The sequence below is a fragment of the Hydractinia symbiolongicarpus genome, chromosome 8 (genome assembly GCF_029227915.1).
Source record: "Hydractinia symbiolongicarpus strain clone_291-10 chromosome 8, HSymV2.1, whole genome shotgun sequence".
Classification (NCBI taxonomy): Eukaryota; Metazoa; Cnidaria; class Hydrozoa; order Anthoathecata; family Hydractiniidae; genus Hydractinia; species Hydractinia symbiolongicarpus.
This window is the reverse complement of record NC_079882.1, coordinates 32,105,280-32,115,703: the sequence shown is the minus strand read 5'-3', so window position 1 is coordinate 32,115,703 and position 10,424 is coordinate 32,105,280. Positions and strand designations below refer to the sequence as shown.

General features: G+C 36.3%; 1 long non-coding RNA gene across 1 annotated transcript; it reads left to right on the top strand.

The window, feature by feature from the left end:
• The first annotated feature begins 2,090 nt into the window (after positions 1–2,090).
• LOC130654815 (uncharacterized) lies at positions 2,091–3,994 on the top strand. The gene is made up of 2 exons (XR_008984499.1): positions 2,091–2,230; positions 3,764–3,994. It is a non-coding gene; the product is annotated as an uncharacterized LOC130654815 (long non-coding RNA).
• Positions 3,995–10,424: the final 6,430 nt, after the last annotated feature.

Below are 10,424 nucleotides of genomic sequence, written 5' to 3'. Positions count from 1 at the left end.
GACTTGTAGTTTTCAAAAATGTTTTCATTTTTGATGAGACGCTTAATGAAAGAGGTTTAATCGCCGGCAAACGAAATCCCGCGATTTCCCGTAAATACCGGGCTTGGCCCGTATAGTCGAATGTATACAAAGAAAGTACCCTGTGAGTAAACTCATTTCCAGAACGATTTTTTAAATTATTTTTTCACCACTAAAACGCATGAGACTTGCAGTTTTCAAAAATGTTTTCATTTTTGATGAGACGCTGAATAAAAGAAGTTTAATCGCCGGCAAACGAAAACCACCGATTTCCCGTAAATCCCGGCTTGGCCCGTACAGTCAAAAGTATACAAAGAAAGTACCAAGGGAGTAAACTCATTTCCCGAACGATTTTTTAAATTATTTTTTCACCACTAAAACGCATGAGACTTGTAGTTTTCAAAAATGTTTTCATTTTTGATGAGACGCTGAATAAAAGAAGTTTAATCGCCGGCAAACGAAAACCCGCGATTTCCCGTAAATCCCGGGCTTGGCCCGTATAGTCAAAAGTATACAAAGAAAATACCCAGGGAGTAAACTCATTTCCCGAACGATTTTTTAAATCACTTTTTCACCACTAAAACGAATGAGATTTGCAGTTTTTAAAAATGTTTTCATTTTTGATGAGACGCTGAATAAAAGAAGTTTAATCGCCGGCAAACGAAAACCTGCGATTTCCCGTAAATCCTGGACTCGGCCCGTATAGTCAAAAGTATACAAAGAAAGTACCCAGGGAGTAAACTCATTTCCCAAACGATTTTTTAAATTATTATTTCACCACTAAAATGCATGAAACTTGTAGTTTTCAAGAATGTTTTCATTTTTGATGAGACGCTGAATAGAAGCAGTTTAATCGCCGGCAAACGAAAACCCGAGATTTCACGTAAATCCCGGGCTTGGCACGTATAGTCGAATGTATACAAAGAAAGTACCCTGTGAGTAAACTCATTTCCAGAACGATTTTTTAAATTATTTTTTCATCACTAAAACGCATAAGACTTGTAGTTTTTAAAAATGTTTTCATTTTTGATGAGACGCGGAATAAAAGAAGTTTAATCGCCGGCAAACGAAAACCCGCGATTTCCCGTAAATCCCGGCTTGGCCCGTATAGTCAAAAGTATACAAAGAAAGTACCCAGGAAGTAAACTCATTTCCCGAACGATTTTTTAAATTATTTTTTCACCACTAAATCGCATGAGACTTGTAGTTTTCAAAAATATTTTCATATTTGATGGGACGCTGAATAAAAGAAGTTTAATCGCCGGCAAACGAAAATCCGCGACTTCCCGTAAATCCCGCACTCGGCCCGTATAGTCAAAAGTATACAAAGAAAGTACCAAGGAAGTAAACTCATTTCCCGAACGTTTTTTTAAATTATATTTTCACCACTAAAACGCATGAGCCTTGTAGTTTTCAAAAATGTTTTCATTTTTGCGAAGTAATTGAGCTTTGCGAGCGAAGCGAGCGAAGCGAAATTGTGGAGCACGTTTGCTACACGCGAGGTATACCAAGAGAATTATTGAGATTCTCAAAATTTCGATAGAAAAAAAATCATATAAAATCAGCGTAAAGAAATAGGAATGATATTTTTGCACATAAAGCTAGGGTATTTTTTTTTCTAATAAAACAAATAAGTTTGGACCGAGGGGTTAAAGTATAAGTTTAGTAAAAAATGCAATAAGTACGGCTCGTACCCCCCACCCCCGGATTTTGACCCCCCCGTCTTTTGGTCCGGATTATACTTCCGCCGAACTTCAACACACAAAGAGGAATATGCCGTGAACAAGAAACGGTAGTCGGCATTTTAGACACGTATATTTTACAGACCCAAAATATGCCTTATTTCTTTGTATTATAGCTAATTATGGTATAAATAATTAATTAATTACTTTGCAATTTTGCTTCTAATACTATTATAGTTGTATTTTAATAAAAAATAATAGTATTAAAACGGTTTTCCTCTTTTGAAAAAATTTATTGCTAGTCCTGTTCCTAGTCGACTTTACTTGTGTATTTTAAGCTTTTTTGTTGCTGTGCTTTTTCTGGAGATTTTAGTTTGATTGGAAAGCTCCTGTGTAAGGTACCCTTTCCTAAAGAAAAATTGAAGTAATTTGCCCAATTATAACGCGCCGAGCTGTGTTTTATTTTATTGTTTCTAAGAGGATGTAAAAATACAATATTATCAATTTTAATTGGTTTTATCCAAATCAAGGTAAGGCTTAATCACACGAAAGGTAGCTAGCTAGAGCTCAGTTTTGTATAAAAGAATTGAAAGTAATTTGTAGAATACATATGGAGAAGCTGTATTACTACCTAACTGCTAGCCAGATATAGGAAAACCTGTAGCTAGGGCGCAGACAAAACAAATAGCTCTGGGCGCTAGAGTGAGCTGACCAACCGTTTTTACCATTTTTTATTTATTATATAAGTAACCTGTTTCAGTAATTAAAAAAATATCCACTTTTGCTATCAAACCAACAGCAATGTAATTGTCAATAGGAATTAGTTTTCCGTACACCCTCCCTGAGAACAAGGTTTAAAACGACATTGAAACATTAAAACTGTCATTTAACAGAACTTCAAGGATGCCCAAGCCGTACCACGTCCTCTAAACGGCGTGGGCATCTTCGAAACTGCTTGTAATTTTAGAACAAGGGTGCTGATAAGCTGCATACGCCGTATAACGTGCAGGCGTTTTTGGGCAAGTTTAGCGTTTTGCAAAATGTTGAAGTATTCACCCAAAAAAACCTGCATAGACCATAAAGTAAACTATGTGGTAGTAAAGTTCTTAAAAGAACTGTTTTTGATGGTTTTTGATAAAATTTACTTGATAACTAACTTTTAATTTTTATTAACTTCTTTCTCTTAAAGCATCTTTTTCCAACTATCGTCCACAAGGTATGTTACAAGGAATTGAATTTTGAAAATGCTCCAGGCAAGTTCGGGAAAGTGCGGGCGGTTTTGGAAGACAATCACTAATTTAATTGGAAAAGTTGCCCGAACTCGCCCTTATATATGTGGCTGTTTGCAGCTTATTGACACCCTCTTATTTTAGAATATTCTCAGGAACAATAGACCAAGAGAAATTACATCACAGTTTTTTGTCCACCGCCCACGTGTGTTTGAGAACAACCCACATAACAAAGTTCATTATTTTTTAAATTATTTGTGTAAAAATTACTATTTCATTCACGATAAACCATTTGTCAGTCATTTTATTCGCCCAACAAAGAATCCTATCCAAGGTGCTTTTCTATTAGTGCTGAATTTAATAATTGACATGGTTCAGCATAGTTGCAAAATATGATTGCCAAAGTTCAGCACTTGTAATATTTGTGTATTTGTGTACTCAGCTTCTAAAACACACACAAGAGACATTATAATTTCCTCTGGGTGATTACATTAATGTTGGTTGAAAAAAAACCGAATGATGAGAAGCATATGTTTTTAAATGGGTCTAGGACAATAAACTTTAATTTCCCTTGACCTTGCATCAATCAAATTCTGAAAAAATAAACACTTCTAAAATTATTTTTGTCAGATTTGGAAACTGTTGGTATGGTTGGAACTTTGCATATAAAATTAGTAAAGTTGCCAAATTGTTTAGTTTTTTTCTTTTATACTTTTCCGAATTAGCCTTAATTATTTATAAGATGAAAAACAGTGCTTTCAATTCCATTGACTTGGCCATCCCTTAAAGGCACTGGAAGCTTCACTATATGAAAATGTTTTCTTTTTCTTTTAGATTGTGTACAATGGGAGTGAGTGATGTAATCTTCTAATGCGTGTGGTGAAAAGAAGGCGAATCCGTTATTGTTTTTCTGCCCAAATTTGAAGCTATTTAATAAATCTTGATAAAGTTAAAAAACTGTTTTGATTTGTTTGTTTTTGTTTTAATTGTTTCCCGTGAGTTTTCGAAATTCGTTCCAGCAGATTCTGTGGCTTCTACTGCCGGTATTTTTACGTGAAAAAAATACTGTTTTGTTGTGAGGTCATTTACGAAATCGTTAACGTTAGGACCAACTTCTGCGGGTAGCACAACTCGATGTATCACATATCTTTCGGAATACTGCTAAAAGTGTAATTTTGTATTGCGCTCTTTACTTTTACCATTCTGTGGGAAAAGGCGGTACAAAATTTTAACACGCGTTATTCGTTTTTGTTAGTTTCGCGTAATCTAATTTTCTCGCACATTTTGAAAAGAATATCCCACGCACATCAAATACTCGCGCAGTCTATTCGCAAAAAAACTGTTTTTGAGCAACGAATTGTTCCGCAGAGCGTTCATTTTCCTACCTCGTCCCCAGGGTTCTTCTATATGATATTCAATTTTGAAGATGTTAGCGCCAATTAAACAAGAAGCGCTATGGACAAAGTATTGGATAGTTTAATTTTGCTTGCAACTTGCGAAATGCTTCGCAACCTTTTTTTTAATTTCTAGTTGATGAGACGCTTAATGAAAGAGGTTTAATCGCCGGCAAACGAAATCCCGCGATTTCCCGTAAATCCCGGGCTTGGCCCGTATAGTCGAATGTATACAAAGAAAGTACCCTGTGAGTAAACTCATTTCCAGAACGATTTTTTAAATTATTTTTTCACCACTAAAACGCATAAGACTTGCAGTTTTTAAAAATGTTTTCATTTTTGATGAGACGCTGAATAAAAGAAGTTTAATCGCCGGCAAACGAAAACCCGCGATTTCCCGTAAATCCCGGCTTGGCCCGTATAGTCAAAAGTATACAAAGAAAGTACCCAGGGAGTAAACTCATTTCCCGAACGATTTTTTAAATTATTTTTTCACCACTAAAACGCATGAGACTTGTAGTTTTCAAAAATGTTTTCATTTTTGATGAGACGCTGAATAAAAGAAGTTTAATCGCCGGCAAACGAAAACCCGCGATTTCCCGTAAATCCCGGGCTTGGACCGTATAGTCGAATGTATACAAAGAAAGTACCCAGGGAGTAAACTCATTTCCAGAACGATTTTTTAAATTATTTTTTCACCACTAAAACGCATGAGACTTGTAGTTTTCAAAAATGTTTTCATTTTTGATGAGACGCTGAATAAAAGAAGTTTAATCGCCGGCAAACGAAAACCCGCGATTTCCCGTAAATCCCGGGCTTGGACCGTATAGTCGAATGTATACAAAGAAAGTACCCAGGGAGTAAACTCATTTCCAGAACGATTTTTTAAATTATTTTTTCACCACTAAAACGCATAAGACTTGTAGTTTTTAAAAATGTTTTCATTTTTGATGAGACGCTGAATAAAAGAAGTTTAATCGCCGGCAAACGAAAACCCGTGATTTCCCGTAAATCCCGGCTTGGCCCGTACAGTCAAAAGTATACAAAGAAAGTACCAAGGGAGTAAACTCATTTCCGGAACGATTTTTTAAATTATTTTTTCACCACTAAAACGCATGAGACTTGTAGTTTTCAAAAATGTTATCATTTTTGATGAGACGCTGAATAAAAGAAGTTTAATCGCCGGCAAACGAAAACCCGCGATTTCCCGTAAATCCCGGGCTTGGCCCGTATAGTCAAAAGTATACAAAGAAAATACCCAGGGAGTAAACTCATTTCCCGAACGATTTTTTAAATCACTTTTTCACCACTAAAACGCATGAGATTTGCAGTTTTTAAAAATGTTTTCATTTTTGATGAGACGCTGAATAAAAGATGTTTAATCGCCGGCAAACGAAAACCTGCGATTTCCCGTAAATCCTGGACTCGGCCCGTATAGTCAAAAGTATACAAAGAAAGTACCCAGGGAGTAAACTCATTTCCGAAACGATTTTTTACATTATTATTTCACCACTAAAACGCATGAAATTTGTAGTTTTCAAGAATGTTTTCATTTTTGATGAGACGCGGAATAAAAGAAGTTTAATCGGCGGCAAACGAAAACCTGCGATTTCCCGTAAATCCTGGACTCGGCCCGTATAGTCAAAAGTATACAAAGAAAATACCCAGGGAGTAAACTCATTTCCCAAACGATTTTTTAAATTATTATTTCTCACTAAAACGCACGAGACTTGTAGTTTTCAAGAATGTTTTCATTTTTGATGAGACGCTGAATAAAAGAAGTTTAATCGGCGGCAAACGAAAACCTGCGATTTCCCGTAAATCCTGGACTCGGCCCGTATAGTCAAAAGTATACAAAGAAAGTACCCAGGGAGTAAACTCATTTCCCAAACGATTTTTTAAATTATTATTTCACCACTAAAACGCACGAGACTTGTAGTTTTCAAGAATGTTTTCATTTTTGATGAGACGCTGAATAAAAGCAGTTTAATCGCCGGCAAACGAAAACCCGTGATTTCCCGTAAATCCCGGCTTGGGCCGTACAGTCAAAAGTATACAAAGAAAGTACCCAGGGAGTAAACTCATTTCCCGAACGATTTTTTAAATTATTATTTCACCACTAAAACGCATGAAACTTGTAGTTTTCAAGAATGTTTTCATTTTTGATGAGACGCTGAATAGAAGCAGTTTAATCGCCGGCAAACGAAAACCCGAGATTTCACGTAAATCCCGGGCTTGGCACGTATAGTCGAATGTATACAAAGAAAGTACCCTGTGAGTAAACTCATTTCCAGAACGATTTTTTAATTATTTTTTCATCACTAAAACGCATAAGACTTGTAGTTTTTAAAAATGTTTTCATTTTTGATGAGACGCGGAATAAAAGAAGTTTAATCGCCGGCAAACGAAAACCCGCGATTTCCCGTAAATCCCGGCTTGGCCCGTATAGTCAAAAGTATACAAAGAAAGTACCCAGGAAGTAAACTCATTTCCCCAACGATTTTTTAAATTATTTTTTCACAACTAAAACGCATGAGACTTGTAGTTTTCAAAAATGTTTTCATTTTTGATGAGACGCTGAAAAGTAGCAGTTTAATCGCCGGCAAACGAAAACCTGCGATTTCCCTAAATCCCGGACTCGGCCCGTATAGTCAAAAGTATACAAAGAAAGTACCCAGGGAGTAAACTCATTTCCAGAACGATTTTTTAAATTATTTTTTCACCACTAAAACGCATAAGACTTGTAGTTTTAAAAAATGTTTTCATTTTTGATGAGACGCTGAATAAAAGCAGTTTAATCGCTGGCAAACGAAAACCTGCGATTTCCCTAAATCCCGGACTCGGCCCGTATAATCAAAAGTATACAAAGAAAGTACCCAGGGAGTAAACTCATTTCCCGAACGATTTTTTAAATTATTTTTTCACCACTAAAACGCATGAGATTTGTAGTTTTCAAAAATGTTTTCATTTTTGATGAGACGCTGAATAAAAGAAGTTTAATCGGCGGCAAACGAAAACCTGCGATTTCCCGTAAATCCTGGACTCGGCCCGTATAGTCAAAAGTATACAAAGAAAGTACCCAGGGAGTAAACTCATTTCCCAAACGATTTTTTAAATTATTTTTTCACCACTAAAACGCATAAGACTTGCAGTTTTTAAAAATGTTTTCATTTTTGATGAGACGCTGAATAAAAGAAGTTTAATCGCCGGCAAACGAAAACCCGCGATTTCCCGTAAATCCCGGCTTGGCCCGTATAGTCAAAAGTATACAAAGAAAGTACCCAGGGAGTAAACTCATTTCCTGAACGATTTTTTAAATTATTTTTTCACCACTAAAACGCATGAGACTTGTAGTTTTCAAAAATGTTTTCATTTTTGATGAGACGCTGAATAAAAGAAGTTTAATCGCCGGCAAACGAAAACCCGCGATTTCCCGTAAATCCCGGGCTTGGACCGTATAGTCGAATGTATACAAAGAAAGTACCCAGGGAGTAAACTCATTTCCAGAACGATTTTTTAAATTATTTTTTCACCACTAAAACGCATGAGACTTGTAGTTTTCAAAAATGTTTTCATTTTTGATGAGACGCTGAATAAAAGAAGTTTAATCGCCGGCAAACGAAAACCCGCGATTTCCCGTAAATCCCGGGCTTGGACCGTATAGTCGAATGTATACAAAGAAAGTACCCAGGGAGTAAACTCATTTCCAGAACGATTTTTTAAATTATTTTTTCACCACTAAAACGCATAAGACTTGTAGTTTTTAAAAATGTTTTCATTTTTGATGAGACGCTGAATAAAAGAAGTTTAATCGCCGGCAAACGAAAACCCGTGATTTCCCGTAAATCCCGGCTTGGCCCGTACAGTCAAAAGTATACAAAGAAAGTACCAAGGGAGTAAACTCATTTCCGGAACGATTTTTTAAATTATTTTTTCACCACTAAAACGCATGAGACTTGTAGTTTTCAAAAATGTTATCATTTTTGATGAGACGCTGAATAAAAGAAGTTTAATCGCCGGCAAACGAAAACCCGCGATTTCCCGTAAATCCCGGGCTTGGCCCGTATAGTCAAAAGTATACAAAGAAAATACACAGGGAGTAAACTCATTTCCCGAACGATTTTTTAAATCACTTTTTCACCACTAAAACGCATGAGATTTGCAGTTTTTAAAAATGTTTTCATTTTTGATGAGACGCTGAATAAAAGATGTTTAATCGCCGGCAAACGAAAACCTGCGATTTCCCGTAAATCCTGGACTCGGCCCGTATAGTCAAAAGTATACAAAGAAAGTACCCAGGGAGTAAACTCATTTCCGAAACGATTTTTTACATTATTATTTCACCACTAAAACGCATGAAATTTGTAGTTTTCAAGAATGTTTTCATTTTTGATGAGACGCGGAATAAAAGAAGTTTAATCGGCGGCAAACGAAAACCTGCGATTTCCCGTAAATCCTGGACTCGGCCCGTATAGTCAAAAGTATACAAAGAAAATACCCAGGGAGTAAACTCATTTCCCAAACGATTTTTTAAATTATTATTTCTCACTAAAACGCACGAGACTTGTAGTTTTCAAGAATGTTTTCATTTTTGATGAGACGCTGAATAAAAGAAGTTTAATCGGCGGCAAACGAAAACCTGCGATTTCCCGTAAATCCTGGACTCGGCCCGTATAGTCAAAAGTATACAAAGAAAGTACCCAGGGAGTAAACTCATTTCCCAAACGATTTTTTAAATTATTATTTCACCACTAAAACGCACGAGACTTGTAGTTTTCAAGAATGTTTTCATTTTTGATGAGACGCTGAATAAAAGCAGTTTAATCGCCGGAAAACGAAAACCTGCGATTTCCCGTAAATCCTGGACTCGGCCCGTATAGTCAAAAGTATACAAAGAAAGTACCCAGGGAGTAAACTCATCTCCCGAACGATTTTTTAAATTATTTTTTCACCACTAAAACGCATAAGACTTGTAGTTTTCAAAAATGTTTTCATTTTTGATGAGACGCTGAATAAAAGAAGTTTAATCGCCGGCAAACGAAAACCCGTGATTTCCCGTAAATCCCGGCTTGGGCCGTACAGTCAAAAGTATACAAAGAAAGTACCCAGGGAGTAAACTCATTTCACGAACGATTTTTTAAATTATTATTTCACCACTAAAACGCATGAAACTTGTAGTTTTCAAGAATGTTTTCATTTTTGATGAGACGCTGAATAGAAGCAGTTTAATCGCCGGCAAACGAAAACCCGAGATTTCACGTAAATCCCGGGCTTGGCACGTATAGTCGAATGTATACAAAGAAAGTACCCTGTGAGTAAACTCATTTCCAGAACGATTTTTTAATTATTTTTTCATCACTAAAACGCATAAGACTTGTAGTTTTTAAAAATGTTTTCATTTTTGATGAGACGCGGAATAAAAGAAGTTTAATCGCCGGCAAACGAAAACCCGCGATTTCCCGTAAATCCCGGCTTGGCCCGTATAGTCAAAAGTATACAAAGAAAGTACCCAGGAAGTAAACTCATTTCCCCAACGATTTTTTAAATTATTTTTTCACAACTAAAACGCATGAGACTTGTAGTTTTCAAAAATGTTTTCATTTTTGATGAGACGCTGAAAAGTAGCAGTTTAATCGCCGGCAAACGAAAACCTGCGATTTCCCTAAATCCCGGACTCGGCCCGTATAGTCAAAAGTATACAAAGAAAGTACCCAGGGAGTAAACTCATTTCCAGAACGATTTTTTAAATTATTTTTTCACCACTAAAACGCATAAGACTTGTAGTTTTAAAAAATGTTTTCATTTTTGATGAGACGCTGAATAAAAGCAGTTTAATCGCTGGCAAACGAAAACCTGCGATTTCCCTAAATCCCGGACTCGGCCCGTATAGTCAAAAGTATACAAAGAAAGTACCCAGGGAGTAAACTCATTTCCCGAACGATTTTTTAAATTATTTTTTCACCACTAAAACGCATGAGATTTGTAGTTTTCAAAAATGTTTTCATTTTTGATGAGACGCTGAATAAAAGAAGTTTAATCGGCGGCAAACGAAAACCTGCGATTTCCCGTAAATCCTGGACTCGGCCCGTATAGTCAAAAGT